The sequence below is a fragment of the Psammomys obesus genome, unplaced genomic scaffold, assembly GCF_907164565.1.
Source record: "Psammomys obesus unplaced genomic scaffold, mPsaObe1.curated_primary_1811, whole genome shotgun sequence".
Taxonomy (NCBI): Eukaryota; Metazoa; Chordata; class Mammalia; order Rodentia; family Muridae; genus Psammomys; species Psammomys obesus.
Genome location: NW_026590677.1, coordinates 5,128,740 through 5,154,092, shown reverse-complemented (window position 1 = coordinate 5,154,092; position 25,353 = coordinate 5,128,740). Strand labels below are relative to the sequence as shown.

Here is a 25,353-nt window from a genome sequence, read left to right as displayed (position 1 = left end):
AAAAAAAAAAAAAAAAAAAAAAAAAAAAAAAAGTAAAATCAGAAAAGGCCCAAACACAAAATATCCAAAAAATCAAGGAAGCCATGAAAAGACGAAATCTAAGAATAAGAGTATTTGATGAAAAAGAAGACATCAGGCTGTAAGTTCCAGAAAATATTTTCAAGAAAATCATTGAAGAAACATTTTCTAAAATATAGAAAAAGGTGTCCATAAATATACAAGAGGCATACAGAACTAGACTAGACCAGAAAAGAAACACAACATGTCACATCATAGGCAAAATATTAAATCTACAGAACAAAGAAAAGATATTAAAAGCAGCAAGGAAAATAGGCCAAGTAACATATAAAAGTAGAACTATCAGATAGTTATAGTAGAACTATCAGAATCACATCGGACTTCTCATCAGAAACTAAGAAAGCCTGAAGGGCCTGGACAGGTTTCATGCAGACTTTAAGAGACCACAGAAGCCAACCCAAACTACTATACCCTACAAAGCTTTCAATCAACATAGATGGAGGAAATAAAATAATCCATGACAAATTTAAAGTTTTGCAATATCTACACAGCCAACCAGCCCTACAGAAGATACTAGAAGGAAAACTCTAATTCAAAGAAAACAACTATATCCAAGAAAACGTAGCATACAGATAATATACCAACAAAAATTAAAAGAAAACAAGCAATGAATCACATTAAGACCACCAACTCCACAATAAAAAGAACTAATGTTCATTGGTCACTATTATCTATGAACATCAATGGACTCAACTCTCTAATGAAAAGACACAGAGTAGCAGAATAGGTGCAGAAACAGTATCCAACATTCTGCTGCATCCAAGAAACGCACCTCTGCAACAAAGATAAACACTTATTCAGAGTAAAGGGTTGGAAAAATGTTTTTCAAGCAAATGGACCCAGTAAACAAGCTGGGGTAGCTATACTAATATCTAATAAAATAAAATTTCAACCAAAATTAATCAAAAAATATAAGGAGGGGCACTACATTCTCATCAAAGGAAAAATCCACCAAGAGGACATCATAATTCTGAACATCTATACCCCAAATAAAAGAGTGCCTACATTCATCATTGAAACATTATTAAAACTTAAATCACACATTGATCCCAACACCTTAATAGTGGGAGAATTGAACACCACACTCTTACCAAGAGACAGATCATCTAGACAGAAGCCAAAGAGGGAATTATAGGCACTTACAGAGGTCCTAATTCAAATGGACCTAATAGATGTCTACAGAACTTTTCACCCTCACTCAAAAGAGTATACCTTTTATTCAGCACCTCATGGAACCTTCTCCAAAATAGACCATATAGTTGGTCACAAAACAAGTCTCAACAGATACAAGAAGATTGCAATAATCCCCTGTATTCTACCTGACCACCATGTACTAACGCCAGACCTCAACAACAATGGAATTAGAAAAAGTCTACAAGCACATGGAAACTGAACAACTTGCTGCTCAATGACAGCTGGGTTTAGGAAGAAATAAAGAAAGAAATTAAAGACTTCCTAGAATTCAATGAAAATGAAGGTACAACATACCCTAATTTATGGAAGACAATGAAAGCAGTGCTCAGAGAAGAATTCATAGGTCTAAGTGCCTTCAATAAAAAAAATTGTGACATCTCATACAAGCACGTTAATGGCCCAACTGAAAGTCCTAGAAAAACAAAGAAGCAAATACAACCAAGTAGAACAGAGGGCAGGAAATGATCAAAATCGGGGCTGAAATCAATCAATTAGAAACAAATAAAACTATTCAAAGAATCAATGAAACCAAGAGCTGGTTCTTTCAGAAAATCAACATGATAGCCAAACCCTTAGCCAAAATAACTAAAAGGCAGAGAGGAACTATCCAATTGAGCAAAATCAGAAATGCAAAGGGAGACATAATTACAAACACTGAGGAAATCCATACAATCATTAGGTCGTACTACAAAAGCCTATATGACACAAAATTTGAAAATCTAAATGAAATGGACAATTTTCTTGATAGATTCCACCTACCAAAATTAAGTCAAGATCAGGTAGATAGATTGAATAATCCTATATGCCCCAAGGAAATAGAAGCAGTCATTAACAGTCTCCGTTCAAAAAAAAAAAAAAGCCCTGGGCAAGATGGATTCAGTGCAATATTCTACCAGACCTTCAAAGAAGTGCTAAATCCAAAACTCTTCAAACTATTTCACAAAATAGAAACAAAAGGAACATTATCAAATGCATTCAGTGAAGCCACGGTCACATTGATACCTAAACCACACAAAGACCCAACAAAAAAAAGAACTTCAGACCTATCTCTCTTATGAACATTGATGCAAAAATAATCAATAAAATACTTGCAAACCGAATACAAGAACACATCAAAGATATCATCCACCATGACCAAGTAGGCTTCATCCCAGGCATGCAAGAGTGGTTTAACATATAGAAATCCATCAATGTAACCCACCATATAAACAAACTGAAGGGAAAAAAAACCACATGATCACCTACTTATATGCCAAAAAAACATTTGGCAAAATCCAAAACCCATTCATGTTTAAAGTGTTGGAGATATGAGGGATATAAGGAACATACCTAAACATAGTAAAGGCTATATACAGTAAACTTATAGCCAATATCAAACTCAACAGAGCGAAACTTAAATCAATCCCATTGAAATCAGGGACAAGACAAGGCTGCCCACTCTCACCATATCTCTCCAACATAGTACTAGAAGTCCTAGCTAGAGCAATAAGACAAGGAAGGATCATCAAGGGGATACAAATCAGAAAGAAAGAAGTTAAAGTTTTACTATTTGCAGATGACATGATAGTATACCTGAGTGCCCCCAAAATTTCAACCAGTGAACTCCTCCAGGTGATAAACACCTTCAGCAAACTAGCTGGATACAAAATTAACTAAAAAAAATCAGAAGTCCTCCTGTATACCAAAGACAAAAGGGCTGAAAAAGAAATCAGGAAAAAACACCCTTCACAATATCCACTAATTACATAAAGAACCTTAGAGTGACTAACCAAGCAGGTGAAAGACTTGCTTGAAAAAAACTTCAATTCTCTGAAGAAAGAAAATGAAGAAGACATTAGACGATGGAAAAGATCTCCCCTGCTCATGGATTGGTAGGATTTAAATAGTGAAAATGGCCATTCTGCCAAAAGCAATCTACAGGTTCAATGCAATTCCCTTCAAAATACCAACACAATCCTATACAGACCTTGAAAGAAAAATTCTCAAATTCCTATAGAGAAAAAAAAAAAAAAAAAAAAAAAACCAACCCAGGATTTCCAAAACAATCCTGGCCAACAACAAATCCTCTGGAGGTATCTCCATCCCTGATCTCAAGTTGTACTACAGAGCAATAGTAATAAAAACTACATGGTATTGGCATAGAAACAGAAAGGTCAATGGAAATAAATGGAATTCTCAGAAATAAACCCACACACTTATGAATACTTGATTTTTGCTAAAGAAGCCAAAACTATTCAATGGAGAAAAGACAGTATTTTCAACAAATGGTGCTGGTCCAACTGGATATATAAATGCAGAAAAATTAAAATAAACCCATATTTATTACCCTGCACAAAACTAAAGTCCAAGTGGAAAAAAGACCTCAATGTAAAACCAGATACACTTAATCGGTTAGAAGAAAAATGGTGGAAGAGCCTAGAACTCAATGGCACAGGAGACAACTTCCTGAAGAACACCATCAGCACAGGTTCTAAGAGCAACAATCAATGAATAGGACCTCATGAAACTGAAAAGCTTCTTTAAAGCAAAGGATATGGTTGTCAGAACTAAAAGACACCCTACAGATTGGGAAAGGATCTTCACCAACCCTTCATCTGACAGAGGGCTTATAAACGAAATATATATAGAACTAAAAAAGTTAAAAGGCAATACTTCAAGCAACCCAGCAATGCTCCATCCACTTCCAGGAAGGCAAAGAGGATGAACATCAGAAGAAGGAAAAAACAGGGATCAAGTTAGGAGCCTGCCAGAGAGGGCCTCTGAAAGGCTCTGCCCTGAAGAATATCAAAGCAGATGTTGAGACTTATGGCCAAACTTTGGACAGAGTGCATGGAATCTTATGTAAGCAGTGGGAAATAGTAAGAGCTGGAGAGGACAGGAGCTCCACAAGGAGTGCAACAGAACCAAAAAATCTGAGAACAGGGGTCTTCCCTGAGACTGATACTCCAACCAAGTAGCATGAATGGAGATAACCTAGAACCCCTGCACAGATGTAGCCCAAGACAGTTCAGTCTGCAAGTGGGTTCCATAGTAATGGGAACAGGGAGTGTCTCTGACATGAACTGATTGGCCTGCTCTTTGATCATCTCATCCTGAGGGGGAAGCAGCATTACCAGGCCACAGAAGAAGACAATGCAGCCATTCCTGATGAGACCTAAATTGACAAGGATCAGAAGGAAGGAAAAGAAACCCTCCCCTACCAATGGACTTGGGGAGGGGCATGCATGGAGAAGAGGGACAAAGGGAGGGATTGGCAGAGAGGAGAGAGGGACCCATAAGGGAATACAATGTAAGCAAAGTGTAATTAATAAAAAAATAAAAATAAATGGGGTATGGAGCTAAACAGAGAATTATCTGTAGAAGGATATAGAATGGCCGAGAAACACATAAAGAGATGATTATCATCGTTAGCCATCATAGAGATTTAAATCAAAATGACCCTGAGATTTCACCTTACACTCATCAAGAATGGCTAAGATCAAAAACTCATAAAACAACATATGCTGGAGAGATTGGGGAGAAAGGGGATCCCTCCTCCATTGCATTGGGAATGTAAACTTGTACAAGCACTTTGGAAATCAGTCTGGTGCCTTTTCATTACATTGGGAATGTAAACTTGTACAAGCACTTTGGAAATCAGTCTGGTGCCTTTTCAGACAACCAGGAATACTGCTTCCTCAAGATCCAGCTATACCACTCCTAGGGATATATCCAAAAGATGTTCAATTGCACAACAACGACATTTACTCAACCATGTTTCTAGCAGCTTAATTTTTAATAGCCAGAACCTGGAAACAACCCAGATTTTCATCAACTGAGGAATGGATAAAGAAATTCTGGTATTTCTACACAATGGAATACTACTCAGCAATTGAAAACAAGGAAATAATGAATTTTGCAGGCACATGGTGGCATATAGAAAAAAATCATTCTGAGTGAGATATCCCAGGAGCAGAAAGACACACATGGTATATACTCACTTATAAGTGGGTACTAGACCTATAAGATAGGATAAACATACTAAAATCAGTACACCTAAAGAAAATAAACAAAAAGGAGGACCAGGTGTAAGATGATAAATACTCACCTAGAAAGACAAATGGGATGGACATTGGAAGTAGGAGAAAACAAGTAACAGGACAGCAGCCTACCACAGAGGTCACCTGACTCTACCTAGCAGTGTGTCAAAGCAGATGCTTAGAGTCATAACCAAACCTTCGGCAGAGTGCAGGGAATCATATGAAAAAAGGGGGAGTTAGTATGACCTAGAGGGGACAGGTGCTCCACAAGGACCAAATATATCAGGGCACAGGGGTCTTTTATGAGACTGTTTTTCAACCAAGGACCATGCATGAATATAACATATAACACCTATTCGGACATAGCCCAAGGTAGCTCAGTATCCAAGTGGGTTTCCTAAAAAGTGGGACAAGAATTATTTCTGACATGAACTTAATGACTGGCTCATTGAGCTTCCACTCCCCCCCCCCCCAGAGGGAGGAGCAGCCTTACTAGGCCACAGATAAGGACATTGCAGTCATTCTTGAAGAAACCTGATAAGCTAAGTCAGATGGAAGGGGAAGAGGACCTCCCCTATCACTGGACTCGGAAGGGGGCAGGGAGGAGATGAGGGAGGGAGGGTAGGATTGGGAGGGAAAATGGGAGGGGGCCATGGTTGGGATACAACTGAATGACCTGTGATTAAAATAAAAAATAAAAAAAGAAACTGTTGGATTTTCTTTTTTATTTTAATTAATTAATTTATTCACTTTACTAAATTTTCTTTGGTAAGTTTGCAAAATTTTATTTTTATTTTATTTGTTTTTTTATAAATTACATTTTATTCACTTTGTATTCCAGCTGTATCCCCCTCTCTCATCCCCTACTAATTCCACTCTCCCTCCCTCATCTCCTCCTCCCATGCCTCTCCCCAAGTCCACTGGTAGTGGAGACCTTTTTCCCCTTCCATCTGACCCTAGTCTATCAGGTCTCATCAGGACTGGCTGCATTGTCTTCCTCTGTGGCCTGGTAAGGCTGCTGCTCCTGCAGGGAAAAGTAATCAAAGAGCCAGCCAAGAAATTCATGTCAGAACTCTGTATGTCTTCAACATAGTGTTTGAAGTCCTATCTAGAGCAGTAAGAAAACTAAAGGAGATCAAGGGGATACAAATCTGGAAGGAACAAGACAAAGTATCACTATTTATTTGTAATTTTAATTTACTTATTTATTCACTTACATCCCAATCATAGCCTCCTCCTTTCTCTCCTCCCAGTCCCATCCACCCTCCCTCTTCCACCCTCCACTGTTGACTGATCAGAAAACAAGCAACAGAGTCCATGTCAAAGACAGCCTCTGCTCCCCTCTCTAGGATACCCACATGAAGCTTTAATAGCCCATTGTGTTATGGGACCTAGGTCCAGCATATGCATGGCCACTGGTTGGTCCTTCAATCTCCACAAGCCGTTCTGGTTTTGGTTAGTTGGTTCTGTTGGTCTTCTTGTGGAGTTCCCGACACCTCCACCTCCTTCTGTCCTTCCTCCCACTTTTCCACAAAACTCCATGCATTTAGCCCAATCTTTGCCTGTGATTCCCAAAATCTATTTCCATCCACTGCTGGCTGGAGCTTCTCAAAGGACTGTTATGCTAGGCTACTGTCTTGTTACTTCTCTTCAGACACTTTTGCTGTGTATTCTGTTTCCCCTTCTGAGTGAGATTTAAGCATCCTCCCTTATGTCCTGCTTGTTACTTATCTTCTTCAGGTCTGTAGATTTTAGCAATTTTATCCTATATTATATGGCTAAAATCTGCTCATAAATGAGTACATACCATGTGTGTCTGTCTGGGTCTGGGTTACCTTACTCAGGATGATCTTTTCTAGTGTCATCAATTTGCATGCAAATTTCATGATTTCCTTGTTTTTAATAGATGAACAGTATTCCATTTTATAAATGTATCACAATTTATTTATCCATTTTCTCTAAATTTTCTTTTCAAAAGTAATTTAATAATTTTATCATCAGCCTGTAGTATACAATAGTTTTAATCACTCTGCTTTCTGATAGTATATACAATTGTTAACATTTTATATTAGTCATTTTAATTATGTATAATATTGAACATCTTTTAATAGTCCTATTTGGTATTCATAAACCATCACAGGTGAAGCTCTGACATTACATTTGAAGACTTCTTTAGCCATTAAAAAAAATGAGTTACTTCTTTATAGTTAGTTCATGCTTATATGATTTCTCTATTCCCTAAATTTGTCTTTTACCAGAGATGGAATTGTCAAAAGCTCCTTGTGACAATTAGTATGCCCCCTTTTTGTTGTTGTTGTTGTTATTGTTTACATTAAAATGGGCAGAGTGGCTATATCTTTAATCTTGTTTTGTTATCTCATATACCCTAGTTTCTTTACATTTCTATATGCATATTAGAATCAGTCAATTTTTTTTCCAGATGATATGGGGGACTTTGGATAGAAACATATGAGTTCTGCTGATCAGTTTGGTAATAAAATATCTTTAGGGTATCAAGTCTTTAAATTTTTAATCTCATTTATTTTTACTCTATTTTTGAAGGTTTCATACATGTTTATGATCATATCTGCCTTATATTTTACTCTTTGAATTCTCTCCATATATTTCCAAACAGATTTCCTTTAAACTCATTCTGTGCCATTCTTTGAAATTCACAAAATCCAGTTAATGTCATTCATATTTGCATGGATATGGAGTCATCCGTTGGATCGTGAAAAACCTACCAGTGGCCACATCTTAGAGAGAGAATGACTCTCCATCCCCTATAAACTATCCACTACCAATAACTCCTCTATGTGGAGCGGAGCATGAAAATTATTTGCCACATATTTACTAAGATTTCATCTCTTTTGATATGCTGCAATTGTTGTTCAGGCAGCCACAGTCACTGTGAATTCATGAGTGTCATAACCACTTTGTGTCCAGACAACAGTATTTCACAGTACTCCTCCCCATCATTGAGCTCTTGCAGTGTTTCCACCTCTTCTTATACAATGCTCCTAAGTCTTGGTGGTAAAGGTATTTAATATAGCTGTCTCATTTAGGACTGAACACTGAATCTTCTTTCTCAACACAGTGACTAGTTATACATCTCTGCCTTCATTGACTTCTGTCCACTGTATAAAAGGATACTTCTTTGACTAAGGTTTAGAGTAGCACAGCATTATAGAAATCAACTTAAATATTTAGAAAGCAATTTAATATGTAAGCACACTTTATCATTTATTTTCACTTTCATTTCCTGATAACTATATTATGATATTAGGTGTAAACATTCACTATGGAGTGAATGTGCCTCACAAAAATGTATTGAAATTTTATTTTCAGTGAAAGACTGTTAGGAAATGTATCATTTTAGCAGATATTTAGTCCTTTCTTAATTGAGTAATGCATGGTGAATAAGATCAAAATACAGTATGGTTACATATGAAAATGTCACAGTGAAACCAATTATTATGTATAATTTACATATGCTAATGAAAACTATTGATAGTGATGCCATTACAAAAGCACTAGTTATAGAAGTTTGATACTCCTACTATTCCATCTTCCTTGTGTGAACAAAATCATGCTTTCCTCTAGAAGAATGTATCATGCACAGCCTTATTATAAAAACAGAAACCAGAACCACCCCCAGACAACAACAATTCCATTGCCTTAATCTTAGATTCCCCAGCCTCAAACAGTGTGAGAAATGCATAGCTATTTTAAAAGCACAATGCATATTTCAAAAGTAGAATTTAAGACTAAAGTTGTTGCTATAACAAATACCTAATAGAAACACTTGGAACTGATCCACAGATAGAAGCTGGAATGTTGTTTAAAAGAATGGTAGAAAATGACGTTATCAGTATGTGTGTCAGTCAGCTTTCTCTAACTATGACAAAATATATGTGCAAAACTGCTTACAGAAGTAAACTTTTGTTTTTGCCTTATTGATACAGAGGTTTTAGACTGTGTTTGGTGCAGTAACTATATTGGACATGAGGTGAGGTAATTTTCATGGAGTCAGGAATCCATAAATGAAAAGGTTGCTTACATGGACACATTGCAGCCAACAAAAGAAGGACTGAAGTTACGACATAATACCTAAAAGTACATTCCCAGAAAGCCACTTCCTTCAACTAGATTCTACCACCTAAGTTATCAGAACATTCCACATAGACTATTAAATTAAAAATAGATCCACTATTTAACACAATAGTTCAGGTAGTGAGAACATTCAATTAGTTCCTAATATCCTCAACACATGAAAATTTAGGGGACATTCTCTCAACCCAAACCAAAAAACCATGAATGGATCCTTTGGACAATTCTAATAAGAATATAGAAAAAGAAGAAAGCTAAGGAGATAAAGTTGCACTTATTAGGTAGCACTAAATGGGAAAGCATGTGGGGAATCTTTAAATAGCCTGTCAAGAAAGGAAAACAGTGTGACACAGGGATAAGGGCATAGATGTGTATAGTTAGAAAAACAAGTTATCATTTAAAATACTCAGCATACTGTGGTATTAAATACCAAACCATATAAAGCAGATTTAATGACTTACGGAACCTGAAAGTTTTCAAATGATGATCTACCCCAAAGTTTTATTATCACACTTAACAGCTATTTTGGCTGTGGCTCAATCAAGGACAGGTTTTGCACAAGCCATTGCCCCAGAACACTCAAGCAGTGAATCATAGTGTTGTCTGTGGGGAGCTAAGCATTGTACAAGATGTGGAAGCATGGTTACCTCTATCAAATTCCTTCAAATGCATAAGAAACAGTAAGAATCAATGAAAATACTGGCCACAGAATGGGACAGATTCAGAGAGTTCACACTAGAATTCACCTAACAGAAATGTTGAACCCAGTTTGTGACCCTCCAAAATTCCTCCTGACCACACACACAAATACACACACACCTTAGGGCTTACTGTAGATATTTAATTGGAGTAGAACCAACTTTGAAAGCCGAGGCTTGTAGAACTTGATAACATTAACATGGAATAATCACAAACAACTGATTTCACTGAGTCTGCACTCATTGACAATGATTCTTATACTTCTATATTGGGTTCATTTCCTTCAGAAAGAATGTTGTTTTTTTTTTTTCATTTTAAAAGACTCTATTAATGATATTATTTTTAATTAAAGCCTACTTTGTTATAGTTATTAAAATTAGAAAATTCTATTAAAAAGAAAGCATCAATCTCAAATTCCAAACTATCTTGTTAAACATTTTCACCTTGTCCGTGTGTGGAGGGAATTTGTACATGCTTGTGTGTGTTTGTTTGTGTGTGTGTGTGTGTGTGCGCCTGCATATCCCATCCTTTTAAAAACTCTTAGGTTTAACAACACCAGTGTAAAAATGAAATATCACTGGTAAGTGCTTTGCTTTGTGAAATGAAATCATTCCTGACTCACTCCACAATAGACAGTTCCACTGAGAATGGAACCATGTCTTGTCTCACTTCTTTATTTAAAATTATTTTAATTTTTATTAATTACAGTTTATTCACTTTGTATCACCCCTGTATCTCCCGCTATCCTCCCCTTCCAATACCACCTTCCCACTCTCTCCCCGCTTGTGCCCCTCCCCTAGTCCACTGGTAAGAGAGGTCCTCTTCCCCTTCCCTCTGATCTTAGTCTATCAGATCTCATCAAGAGTGGCTCTATTGTCTTCCTCTGTGGCCTAGTAAGGCTGTTCCACCCTCAGAGGAAGGTGATCAAAGAGCAGGCCAATCAGAGACAATCCCTGTCTCCATTATTATGAGCCAACTTGGACACTGAACTATCATGGACTACTTCTATGCAGGGGTTCCAGGACATCTCCATGAGTGGTACTTAGCTGGAGAATCAGTCTCAGAAAAGACCCCTGTGCCCAAACTTTTTGGATCCGTGGAGCTCTCTTGTGGAGCTCCTGTCCTCTCCAGATCTTATTATCTCCCACTTCTTTCATAAGATTCCCTGCACTCTGCCCAAAGTTTGGCTGAGTCTCAGCATTTGCTCTGATACCCTGGAGGGTAGAGCCTTTCAGAGGGCCTCTGTGGTAGACTCCTGTCTTGCTCCCTGTTTTCTCCCTCCTCCGATGTCCATCCTCTTTATCTTTCTGAATGGGGATTGAACATCTTAGCCAGAGTTCACCTTCTTGATTAGCTTCCTTAGGTGTACAGATTTTCGTACGTTTATCTAATGTTATATGTCTAATATCCACTTATGAGTGAGTGTATACCCTGTGTGTCCTTCTGCTTCTGGGATACCTCATTCAGGATGATCTTTTCCAGTTCCCACCATTTGCCTGCAAATTTCATGATTTTTTTGGTTTTTATTTTGTTTGTTTTTTTTGTCTTTTATTTGTTTATTTTTAATTCATATTTTTTATTTTTAAATAATTTTATACATTCACTTGTATCCCAGCTGTAGCCAACTCCTTCTTTCCCTACCAATCCTCCCCTCCATCCCTCATGTCCTCCCTGCCCCCTTCTGAGTCCACTGAGAGGGGGTGTCCTCCTCTCCTTCCATCTGGCCCTAGCTTATCAGGTATTTTCAGGATGGTTGCAATGTCTGTATCTGTGGCCTAGCAAGTCTGCTCCTCCTTCAAGGGGGAGGGGAAGCTCATGAGTTCATGTCAGAAACAGTTCCAGTCCCCCTTACTAGGGAATCCACTTGTATACTGAGCTACCATGGGCTATGTCTGAGCAGGGGTTGTAGGTTATATCCATGCATGATCCTTGGTTGGATAAACAGTCTCATAGAAGACCCCTGTGCTCAGATATATTTGGACCTTTGGGGGCTCCCTGTCCCCTCTAGGATATAAAAATTCCTCCTTCCTTCATATGATTCCCTACACTCTGCCAAAGGCTTGGATATGGGTCACAGCATCCGCTTTGATACACTGCTAGGTAGAGTCTTTCAGGTGCCTTCTGTAGTAGGCTACTGTCCTGTTACTTGTTTTCTCCTACTTCCAATGTCCATCCCATTTGTCTTTCTAGATGAGGATCAATCATCATACCCCTGGACCTCTTTCTTGTTGTTGTTGTTTTTCTGATTAATATTCAATTGTGTAGGTGTATCACTATTTCTGTATCCATTCCTCAATTGAGGGGCATCTGGGCTGTTTCCAGCTTCTGCTATTGCAAATAAAGCTGCTACAAACATGATTGAGCAGATGTCTTTGTTGTATACTTGAATGTCTTTTAGATATATGCCTAGGAGTGGTATAGCTGGATCTTGAGGAATCGCTATTCCTAATTGTCTGAGAAAGCACAAGATTGATTTCCAAATTGGTTGTACAAGTTTACATTCATACCAGCAGTGAAGGAGGATTCTCCTTTCTCCACATCATCTCCAGCAGGTGTTGTTACTTGAGATTTTCAGCTTAGCTATTTTGACAGATGTAAGGTGAAATCTGAGGTTCAGTTTGATTTGCATTTCTCTGGTGACTAAGGATAAAGAACACTTCTTTAAGTGTTTCTCTGCCATTTGCTATACCTCTATTGAGAATTCTGTTGTTGTTGGTTTTTTTTTTTTTTGAGCCTTGTTTTCATTATCTTATAAATCTTGATTTTTTTTCCATGCTTTCATTTGGTTTTTCAATTTGTTGTACACCTTTCTTGACAAATTATTTATTAAGCTATGTGATATTTAATTTTCATGTGTTTTGAAATCTTTGTTGCTTTTTGTTATTGATATATTTTATTACAATTCTAACATGCTTTAGACTACCCCAATTCTTTTATACTGCCTACTTTATAAGTCATAACAATATCTAAAGTTGTTACTACCCTAAATATATCTGAAAACAATGCTTATTTGGCTTTTCAAAACTGGATTTCACTATAAAATTCAGTTTGATTCTGTGAGTTGGTAGCATTAATTCTTCTGTCCTTCCAATTTTTCTGTTTTTCAGTTATACTATTAAAAAGAGGAGTTTGAAGTGTTAATCTTAAATATAAACCTACATATCTTTATCTCTTAAATATTTTGCTTAATGTGTTTTAAAATTATATTATTTGATACATACTAATTTTGAATTAGTTTACCCTAATAATAGCTTTGTTATTTAATAAATATAGAATAGTCTTCCTGATCTTATCTCTTAATTAGATGCCATTTGTTATTAATACTCTTACTACAGCCTTGCTATGGATAAACATGATATATTTCTTCTATCCTTTTAATTTTCATATTTATTTGTGCATCTATGTGTGTGTGCATGTGCACATGTGTGAGCATGCCACCGTAGTTCACATTTGAAGACCAAAGAACAATTTTCCCAAGTGGTTTCACTGCTTTTACCATGGTGAATCCAAGGAATAAACTCAGGTTGTCAGGCTTGATGCTTGGGATTTACTGAATCTCCTTTAACTTTATCCTCACAATATCAATAACTTTGAAGAGTTTTTCAGTTTAAATAATGTTAAATTCAATGAATAAAGTTTTGAGTTTGAATAATGGTTAGTAAAGGTAGTAAGAACACCTTTATTTAGGACTGAAGAAATTGCTCAGTGATTAAGAGCAATGGCTGTTCTTTAAGAAAAAAAACAAAAAACAAAAAACAAAACAAAACAGAAGTTCAATTCCCAGCAGCCACAGGCAATTCGTAGCTCTTCGTAACACAAGTTCTTGGGGATCTGTAACCTTCTTTTGGCTTCCTTGAACTCCTAATCTTCCTTCTTTCTTCCATCTTCAAAGTGCTGAGATTACCAGCATGTGTCAAAACACCTAACTTTATTCAGATTGTTTAATTTTGAATTTTAAAAAATTCTTTGAAATGTACATATATATCAATGAATAATATATGTTATATATACATACTGTATATATAATGTATAATATAACAACGTAACGTAACATAACATAACATAACATAACATAACATAACATAACATAACATAATATAATATGTAATATATATTTATCCCATCTCTTCCCAGGTCTGTATACTCTCAATACCTTTCTTCCAAATTCATTCTCTCTCATTTTTTTCTTAGAATCCAGAGAATCCAATTAGTGCTGCCCATGTGCACATAGATATTAGGCCATCTACTATGTATTAGTGACCTAAGAGTGGAAATATCCCTAAAAATAAGTGACTTTTACTGCACCAGTACTACAAAACTACCAATATCTCATCAGCTAAGGAGAGTGTCTGGTAACTTCAAACTCTTTGATCCATGATAAAAACTTTTAATTGGTTTGATTTTATGAAAGTACTTTTTTACTTTTCCAAAGATATTATCATTGAAATTATATTTGAGAAATGTTTAAATATCTTTCAGAATTTAATGTCTATAATGTGTTCATATCTATATGTGTATGTGTCTTCTTCATCTTCAGTTCGGTCTGTTTTCTATAAATCTTTCAACTTTTCAACAGCTGTACCTTAAAAATAAAAGTCTGTATGTTACTTACAGAACTGATTTTCTGTTCCATCATAAAGCATTTATTTATTTATTTATTTATTTATTTATTTATTTATTTATTCATTTATTCATTTATTTATTTAATTTAACTTTTATTAATTACACTTTATTCATTTTGTATCCCCCCATAAAGCCCTCCATCCTCCCCTCCCGATCTCACCCTAGCTCCCCTTTCTGCATGCATGCCTTGCATGCATTGGTTGGAGTATGAGTCTCTGGGAAGTTCCATGTGTTCAAATTTTCTTGTTCTGTTGCTCTCCTTGTGGAGTTCCTGTCTTCTCTAGCTCTTACTATTTCCCATTTCTTACATAAAATTCCATTCACTCTGCCTGACAGTTGGCCATCAGGCTCAGCATCTGCTTTGATAGTCTGCAGGGCACAGGCTTTCAGAGGCCTTCTGTGGCAGGTTCCTAGGTTGATTCCTGTTTTCTCCTTCTTCTGATGTCCATCCTCTTTGCCTTTCAGGATGGGGATTGAGCATTTTAGTTAAGGTCCTCTCTCTTGATAAGTTTCTTTAGATGTACAGATTTTAGTGGGTTTATACTATGTTGTGTGTCTATATGAGTGAGTATATACCGTGTATGTCTTTTTGCTTCTGGGACAACTCACTCAGGATGATTCTTTCCAGGTCCCACCATTTCCCTGCAAATTTCACGATTTCCTTATTTTTCATTGCTGATTAATACTCCATTGTATAGATGTACCACAATTTCTGCATCCATTCTTCAGTTAAGGGGCATCTGGGCTGTTTGCAGCTTCTGGCTATTACAAATAAAGCTGCTACAAACATGGTTGAGCAAATGTCCTTTTTGTGTACTTGAGCCTCTTTTGAATATATGTCTAGGTGTGGTATGGCTGGATCTTGAGAAAGCGCTATTCCTAGTTGTCTGAGAAAGTGCCAGATGGGTTTCCAGAGTGGTTGTACAAGTTTACATTCCCACCAGCAGTGGAGAAGGGTTCCTCTTTCTCCACAACCTCTCCAGCATGTGTTGTCACTTGAGTTTTTGATCTTGGCCATTCTGATGGGTGTAAGGTGAAATCTCAGGGTTGTTTTGATTTGCATTTCCCTAATGGCTAATGAGGTTGATCAGTTCTTTAAGTGCTTCTCTGCCATTCGATATTCCTCTACAGAGAGTTCTCTGTTTAGCTCTGTTCCCCATTTTTTAAGTGGTTACTTGGTTTGCTGCTTTTCAGCTTCTTAGTTCTTTATATATACTGGATATGAGTGCTCTGTCAGATAAAGGGTTGGTGAAGATTCTTTCCCAATCTGTAGGCAGTTGCTTTCTTTTGATGACAGTGTCCTTTGCTTTACAGAAGCTTTTCAGTTTCATGAGGTCCCATTTATTGGTTGTTGCTCTTAGTGCCTGTGCTGTTGGTGTTCTGTTCAGGAAGTTTTCTACATGTAGACATCCAGTTGGACCAGCACCATTTGTTGAAGATGCCATCTTTTTTCTATTCTATCGTTTTGGCATATTTGTCAAAAATCACGTGTCCATAATTGTGTGGGTTTATTTTTGGGTCCTCTATCCTATATCCCCCAAGGAAATAGAAGCAGTCATCAAAAGTCTCCAATCTAAAAAAAGCCCAGGACCAGATGGTTTCGGTGCAGAATTCTATCAGACCTTTAAAGAAGAGCTAACTCCAATTCTCTTCAAACTATTCCACAAGAAAGAAACAGAAGGAACATTACCAAACTCATTCTATGAAACCACAGTCACCTTGGTACCTAAACCTCACAAAGACCCAACAAAAAAAGAGAATTTCAGGCCAATCTCCCTTATGGACATTGACAAAAAATACTCAACAAAATACTCACAAACCGAATACAAGAACACATCAAAGATATCATCCACTATGACCAATTAGGCTTCATCCCAGGTATGCAGGGGTGGTTCACTATATGGAAATCCATCAATGTGATGAACCATATTAACAAACTGAAAGGAAAAAAAACACATGATAATATCCCTAGATGCTGAAAAATCATTTGACAAAATCCAACATCCATTCATGTTTAAAGTATTGGAGAGATCAGGGATACAAGGCACATATCTAAACATAGTAAAGGCAATATACAGCAAGCCTATAGCCAACATCAAACTGAACGGAGAGAAACTTAAAGCAATCCTACTGAACTCAGGGATAAGACAAGGCTGCCCACTCTCTCCATATCTCTTCAACATAGTTCTGGATGTCCTTGCTTGAGCAAAAAGAAAGTTGAAGTACATCAATGGGGTTCAAATTGGAAAGGAAGAAGTCAAATTATCACTATTTACAGATGATATGATAGTATACATGACTGACCCCAAAAACTCTACCAGGGAACTCCTACAGCTGATAAACACCTTCAGCAAAGTGGCTGGATACAAAATTAACTAAAAAAAAATCAGTAGCCCTCGTGTATACAAAAAACAAAAGGGCTGAGAAAGAAATTAAGGAAACAACACCCTTTACAATATCCACAAATGACATAAAGTACCTTGATATAACCCAAACCAAGCAGATCAAAGACAAGTCTCTGAAGAAAGAATTAGAAGAAGATATCAGAAGATGGAAAGATCTCCCATGCTCACGGCTTGGCAGGATTAACATAGTAAAAATGGTCATGTTACCAAAAGCAATCTACAGATTTAATGAAATTCCCATCACATTACCAGCACAATTCTTTACAGACCTGGAAAGAAAAATTCTCAACTTTGTATGGGATAACAAGAAACCCAGAATTGCTAAAACAATCCTCTACACTAAAAGATCTTCTGGAGGTATCTCTATCCCTGAGCTTAAGTTGTACTACAGAGCAACAGTTTTAAAAACTGCATGGTACTGGCATAGAAACAGAATGGTGGCTCAATGGAACCGAACAGAAGTTCTTATTTTTTAACTGTTGAAAATTATAAATAATGAGTGAATGCCATGTGGTATAGAGTTAAGAACGTTGAAAGTGATATGACTTTAGAATGTCAATGAAAATTTTTCTTAACTGTTTTAATGTCTAACTCTGATATGTCCTCTGTGCAAAGTTCAGGAAGGCAAGAAATATGAGATTTCTCTTCAGGATATACAGATTAACTCTTTTATAAATCATACTGCTTCAAGATAATAAATAAAAATATATATTTCCTGAGATATGTCTTGTTTGAATGTAAAAAATTTTCTGAAATGTTAGCAATAATATGTGTTATAGCATTTTTCCTTGAACAATTTATACTCTTCAGCATACACTAATGGCAGTTCTTAGAAAAATAAACAAAAATGGGGTAGATATTAAAATACCAAATTATTATTTAGAAACACTTTCTTACCTACTCTTGCTTGTATTTTAAGAATTCAACAACTGTTCCAACTAAAGTTTCATACATTCTAAGTTTAATATGATTCTTGCCTACCAGCCAATTTTCTATAATGGTTAAGAAATTTCTCTGCCCACATTCTGCCAAAACACACTGGAGTTTGCATATATTTTCCTGAAATTATCCTATTTGCTTAAAAATTACGAAGAGTATCCCAATTCTTGACTCATTCCTAGAGCGGAACTCAAAGATGAATCACATTGCAACTGTTGTTTTTGAAAATATTAAATCAGATTAAACAACAGCAATATATTATTATAAACTTATAAGCAATGTTGAAATACTGAACTCTCTTCTCTTTATTCACACACTGACAACTCAAAGACACAGTTCTTATGTAAAAATATGCTTATTTTAAGCTAAACAAAAAATTCAGACTCTACTTCCTAGGTCCCTATCCAATCATGACAAATAAAAGAAGCTCATGTAAGAAGAACACAGAGAATCTGAGCAAGCTTATTCAAAAATAAGCGTGGTTTTAGGGCTGGGTTGTTTTTCCCTACTTCTGTTAATTGTAGAGGAGTCCAAGGAGTACAAACTATGTTATGTAAGCCCAGCAAAAGCAAAAGGGGGGGGGTGGGTTGCCTCACCTTTCAAAGCATGCATTTTTCTTTTCTTTCTTCAGTTTCTTCTGTTTTTTTATAGACCTCTAAATTTTCCTTTTCATCAGTTGTATCTTTAAATTATGTATGTATTGCTTATACAACTGCTTTTCTGTTCAATAGTATTGTTCCATTTTGCCTTTTTTCATCTTTTGGTTTATATTAGGTTTTATCAACCCTCCCATAAAAAAACTTTGATGCAAAATTTGTTTTGATAACAATATTTATGGGGGTAAAGATAGAGAAGAGTTTGATGGAATGGCGACTCCATGGCTGGACCAACTTGAGACCCATCCCACGGGAGGGAAACAACCACTGTCAATAATAATGATACTCTGCTATGATTGCAAACATAAACCTAGCATAACTGTCTTCTGAGAAGCTTCATCCAGCAGCTGAAGAAAATAGATGCAGAGACCAACAGCCAAACAATAGCCTGATCTCAGATGTTCTGTGGAAGAGTGAGAAAAAGGATAGAAGGAGCCTGAGGAGTTAAGGACACCACAAGAAGAGAGGCAGAGTCAACTATTGCGCTGAGAGCAATGGGAGCTCTCAGTGACTGACCATCAACCAAAGAGCTTGTATAGACTTGACCTGGACTTTCTACACATGCATAGCAGATGTGCAGGTTGCTCAACATGTGGGTTCCCTAACAGTTAAAGCAGGGGAGGAGTTTTTTCTCTGACTCTGTTGCCTGCCATTGGATTCCTTCCCTCTGGATGGGGTGCCTTATGAGGCTCCAGTGGGAGAGGATTCACTTAGTTCTGCTTTGGACTTTAGGAGCCTGAGTAGGTTGATACCTCCTGGAGGCCTTCCCTCATCAGAGAAACTGGAGAAGGAGATTAGGAGGAGGGGTATATGAGGGGGACTGGGGGAGAGAAGTGAGGGAGCTGTAATCAGATTGCAAAGAGACTGAATAAATAAATAAATGAAAAAATAACCCTTGAAATGCTTTATCAGACCTAAAGGATGTCAATCATTTGTTTCTGTCCTGTTTTTAATTTCTGTAATGACTTGGGATTCTGTTAATATACTGCATTTCTACTTACTAACTCATCTCTTTGCTTTCAAAACAAACTGGCATTTATGTCTATAATAACATATGTATTGTCACAGATATTATAATAATTATTTTTTTTTCTCAAAGGAACTCACTGCACCAGGCTACTAAAATTTAGGGATGGGATTGAAAATTGTAGGTAGTGAGGAAGCAGGGGGATTAGAATATGCTGATTCAAGCATGTTCTTCAGAAGTGGGAAAAGCAAGTTGAAATTGAACATGAGAAAATTTAGTCTGAATGACAAGAAAAGTTGTCAATTCTCAAATTTAATTAGGTAGTGGAATAGCTTCCCAGAAGAAATGGCAGAAATGTATTGCTGGAGCTATTTAAAATTGGACTGGACCAAGCACTACGGGAGTATACAGGGGGAGCAATCATTCACAGGTTCTTGAGGACTGATATATAAAGCAATTAGGTTTCTGCATTTCTAATTCTCCTGACCATTATTCTAGCATTTCTTTTTACAATGATAAGTATGTATTTTTTTACAGGTATAACCCCGAAAATTAGAATATTATGTGAATCCATAGGGATAAACCATAATCACTTAACAAAAAGGTTGCAAGTGTGTTCTTATTTAATGCAGTAAAGACTCAACCATTCTTATTTTATTTCTTCCTTCTTTTTATTATTGTGTGCAAAGAAATCCTAGGAGACTTCTGATATTTTCTTTTCTCATCGTTACAAAAGAAATATGCTTTATTTATTATTTCAATTTTCACTTTTTGGATTAATAAGCAGTTCTTTCAATAACTTGTCTACTTTTCATTTTCTGTCTGAAGTCTGAATAAGGATCCAAAATGGACAATTATTTTGTCTTTAGATCTCATGTAAAACCACTGGCTATGCCCATAATCATTTCGTTCAGGATATTACTTCTGTATCTCGCCCCCCCTTTTTTTTCTCTGTTCAATCACTGGGTGAGAGAAAGAAGATGGTGTCTGAAATCTTATTGAAATTATTGATAACCATTTCTTCAATGATTCTTGATAGCCAGATCAATAATTTTGCTTCCTTTGAGCTATCTAGTTAATTTACATGTATAAGTATATGCTTTGTCTACACAATGTTCCTTGGTTATCATATTCAATAGGACTCAAGTAAATTCTATTTGGTTGCCATTCCCCCTCAGTAATAGTGTGAGAAGTACATTCTGATCCCTAGTAGCACAAACCAAATAAGATACTGCAGAGAAAAAAAAAATCTAATTAACATTTATCTCCTCTCAAATTGGAATTTACATAGTCCCATTTGGAATGTAAAAGTGTATATCCTTTTTTGTAGCTTTGTTTTTCTTCTATTAATAAAGAAAACCAGCCTTTGCCACAGAATGAGGCTTGGGTAACCTTATCTGTGTTCTTTCCTCAGTTCTTTTGAGTACTCACCACTGTACCAGGCAGACCCCATACTCCTATGCCAGGAATGTGCTTCCACTAGCATGATGCTCTACCCATACCCAGCACTGGCAATTTTTCAGAAGAAAAAGCTATATGACTTTGTTCAGTGAACTGTGGCTCTGAGCAAGGTCATCCTGACTGCAGATGAGTTCTACATGAGTTCTGCATTGTCAAGCAGCTGTAGGCCATTGGCACTGGTGAGAACTGTTGACTGTTAGTGACCATGTGAATTCCTGCATTGTGTGAGGTATGTTTGTGATCCTCGTCCTTCAGAAACTGTACCAGAAGGTAGATGAGAGGTGATGAGCATCCCTTCCCCAAACTTAGCAAGGCTTGGGGCAGTGTTTCGGGCATTAAAGTAAATAACTGTATGGTGACCCTGGCAGGAACCAATTGTTAGAACATCACCCAAGGGCTAGATGGGTTGTCTGAACACTGTGCCCAATATTAAAAAGATGGAGCCAACATTGCCAAATGACTTTGGGTTTTTAAGACTGAGGGACATAATCCCTCAGCCCTTTCCATCATTGAAAATACCAATTTTTGCTCATTATGCCAGCATTTGCGAAGAGAATGTCATAGTGGAGCCTTAAATCTTCTGTGATTGGGACCATCACCTGAAGCACTCTCAGTATGCATATGAGAAGGTACTGGTTGCTGTCTTCAAGGTTCTGAGTGACTACCATGTTATCTGGAAGTCACATTGCTGAAACTCATCCTGGTAACTACAGGCCATGCTCTCACCTTGACATTTTCCAGTGAGGAAATTGCCATGGCAACTCTCGCAACACTTCATAACACAGTGTCTCCTGCTGTCTCTGGGATCACATTCCTGTGTGGAGTGCAGAGGGAGAAAAAGGTTTCCATCACCCTCAATGATATTAACAAGAGCCCCTGCTGAAGCCATTGGCCTAAACTTTCTCCTATGGCTGAGCACTACAGGCCTCTGCTCTAACAGCCTAGAGTGGGAAGATGGAGACTCTGATGGCTGTCCAGAAGGAGAACACCAAGAAAGGAACAGCCTTGCTTGTCAAGGAAAGCATGGCACAAATTGGCAGGCTCGAACCTCAGCCAGTGAAATTCTCTTCATCTCTAACTATGCCTAGCGAGCAGGGGTGGTGAAAGCCTGTCCCAGGCCTCTATCTACACACTTGTTACTGAAAATGGAAACTTCTGGTTCTTTCCCATTACTCTTGCTGCAGTGATGGCTGGTGTGTGGTATATTTGTAAATGCTTATTCTGCCATTCCTTTCAACCTACTTCCAATAACCATCTATTTAAGGGGGAAAATAATAATAAAATGAAACAAAGCTTAGTCTCTACCAAGAAATTAGTAGAGATATATTGATAATTTTCTTGAATTATCATATTCAGTTATCACAAAATTAAGTATGTGCACCTAATCTCATTTTTACAAAAGCTGCTTATCCAGAATCACACAGTAATTGTTTGAAGTAAACCTGGAATATAGATAAGTTGATATGGTTGCGCATGTTTCTCAAACAACTATAATGAAATGATCATTGTCAATGACTAAAGTACTTCTGAGTGGACAACGATGACTCCTGTGAACTGCCTTATGAGCTGTGACTTTTGAGACCTTTAGGAATAAGTGCCAATGAGTTACCTTCAGTGTAGTAATGTATGCACTAAGGATATATACAGGAAGCAGGAGTTACCTTTTGTAATAGAATTATTCCCTAATTATTTTAATATTTGATTTTTCAATTGTGGAAATTCAGTTTTTCTCATATATTTAGTTTCCCCTATCTACAATGGTTCAAGTGAATGGTGATGTGGGACCTTCAACATTTGTTATTTGCTAATAGCCAATACTAATGATTTAGTGTTGTCTTTCTCCCAGCTTTTGAACACCAACAAAAATAACTACTCTTTTAGTTAAAATTTCAAATATTTAATAATTCTGCAAAATATAATTAGGTCACCAGCAAATCATTATTTTCAACCCAAAGTCACCTAATTCCCTTAAGCTATCATTACTATATATATTCTTGAACTAACAGGGGAATAGATAAGTTTATTGTATGTGTATTTTCTGTGGAATATTATAAGTAGAAATGAACAAAATTTGACATTCTAATAAGTGCTTTGCAGAAAGAATCATTAGTTTTGTTCTGCCTCTTATTTTCATTAATTATTTATGGTATTCTAATATGTACGTATTACTTTTAAAAGTAGAGTTGTATTGCTTACACCACGATCATTCTATCATTTTTATTCAAAATACCTGTTTTGTAATATATGCTGCTAATATATGAAAGTTATAGAATATCTAAACATAGTAAACCAAATATGCTTCATCCTCAAATTTGATATTATTATGCAGTGAGTTTTCTAAACCCTTTTTAATCAGCAGGAACTTCTAGGAGTAATATGAGCCTAAGGGGAAAAATAATTAGTAAAAATGATAGAAGCTGAAAGCATACCTTAAAGCTGTTTTTGTTTCTGTCAATAGCAAAGAAGACAAGAATATGAAATGATGAAAGAAGCTTCATGAGGGCATGAACACTTTGTACCAGAAGCAAACAGCTATTGCTAATTGGGTAATTAGAGCTAAGAAACCAGTAAAGAAACCTCTTTAAAAAATTACATGGAATAATTTTCTTCTTTTAGTCATGTTTGCTAACTCAGGTAATTCTCAAGGTTTGTCATGAATCAACACCACTCTTACATAAAAAACGTTCTCAGTACAAGTTAAAAATTTGACAAAAACGTAGAATGATTTTGAATATTCATTTCCATTTACTATTGTGTTAAATATTAGAATTTTACCAACACCAGCAATGAACAGACAAGATACTGTGAAACCGGAATACTATCATTTTCATTGTTATACCATCTCAAGATTTTAGGAAAGTTTCATGAGCCAAATTCTCCTTGTTTACAAGAGGGTCTAAGATTCCATTGCAGTCTAGGGCTAACTGGCAGACATGCATCAGTATCTGGGGATCATAAAAATTAGAATACTTGCATGAAAGTTTATTTTAAGAGTTATCATACAATGATTAAAATAAGAAAATTTGAGTAAAAAAGCGCTATCATCTCAAGGAAACTAAAGATATCAGGGGCTTAATCAATTATATGCAGCTATTATCAAAGCAGAGGCAGAATGACCAAGACAAAAGTATAAAGATATGGCTGTGAAAGTAAGCAACTTTGCATAATTGATAGGTAGAGCTGAAGAGCTAACATTATCATATAGATTCTTGTTTTTGTACTAATTTTCTTATGCAGAGTAGTAGGTTGCTTTAGAAAGATAAATGACAAAAAAGTTTCAAGGTCAGAGTTCATGTTATACATCAGTTCACCCAGTTATAGGTATTATAATTCTAAATGTAAGGATTTTAATATGCCATTAAAATCCATTTTAACTATTTTCCCTATATTTTGTCTTAGAGCAATTTATTAGCCTTAGATAAAATACGGGTGAACCCATTCAACAGACCTGCTTATTTGTGTTCTTCAGGGATTGGGTAACCTAGCCATTCTCCATGACTCCTAGATGGGTTATTGTGAAGATGGTGCTCTAACTTGAACTTTCTGCAAGATAAGGCACCAATAATATAATGGTGAACTTCTCTTAACACTCTTCTGGTAGTGACATTATGCTAGTCTGAAAATTCTATTCTTAATATGCTCATTACCAATCTACTTCCTATAGAAGACATCCAAAAGTCTTGGGAATAGAAGAGAGGATTCAGTCTACCAGCTTTATACTCTTAACACTATCATCTGTAGCTTATATCATAGTAAAGGAAAAATAATAACAACCAAATATGGAATTTTGTCTGCTGGAATGAAGCAGAACATATTCACAGAAAAATAGTTCTAGATTAAAGCATTTATTTCTCATGTTGCCTCAGCTTTCTAAACTTCCATTTGCACCCTTTTAATCATGAAAATAATTATTACCTGCTTCATATATTCATAAGATCAAATAAGATTAAACAAGATTAGATGAGGATTTGTTGGTGTTCATGTCTAACTCATAATAAGATTTCAATAAATGTTTGTTAAATTTAAATCAAATTTCCCTCAAACAAGAACTAGCTCTATTCACATTAGGACATTTCCTTTCTCTCCAACACAGTAAACATGTCCTGCTGTGTCACTGTGCATCCACTACTGGCTCATGCACAAGTACCGCAGTTCTTTCTTTACAATATTTCCTAGATCTTAGTGATACAATTGATGAACAG

At 36.4% G+C, this 25,353-nt stretch overlaps 1 pseudogene; it reads left to right on the top strand.

Annotated features, from left to right (window-relative positions):
* Positions 1-21,425: 21,425 nt before the first annotated feature.
* Positions 21,426-22,096, top strand: LOC129677650 (fructose-bisphosphate aldolase A-like; annotated as a pseudogene).
* Positions 22,097-25,353: the final 3,257 nt, after the last annotated feature.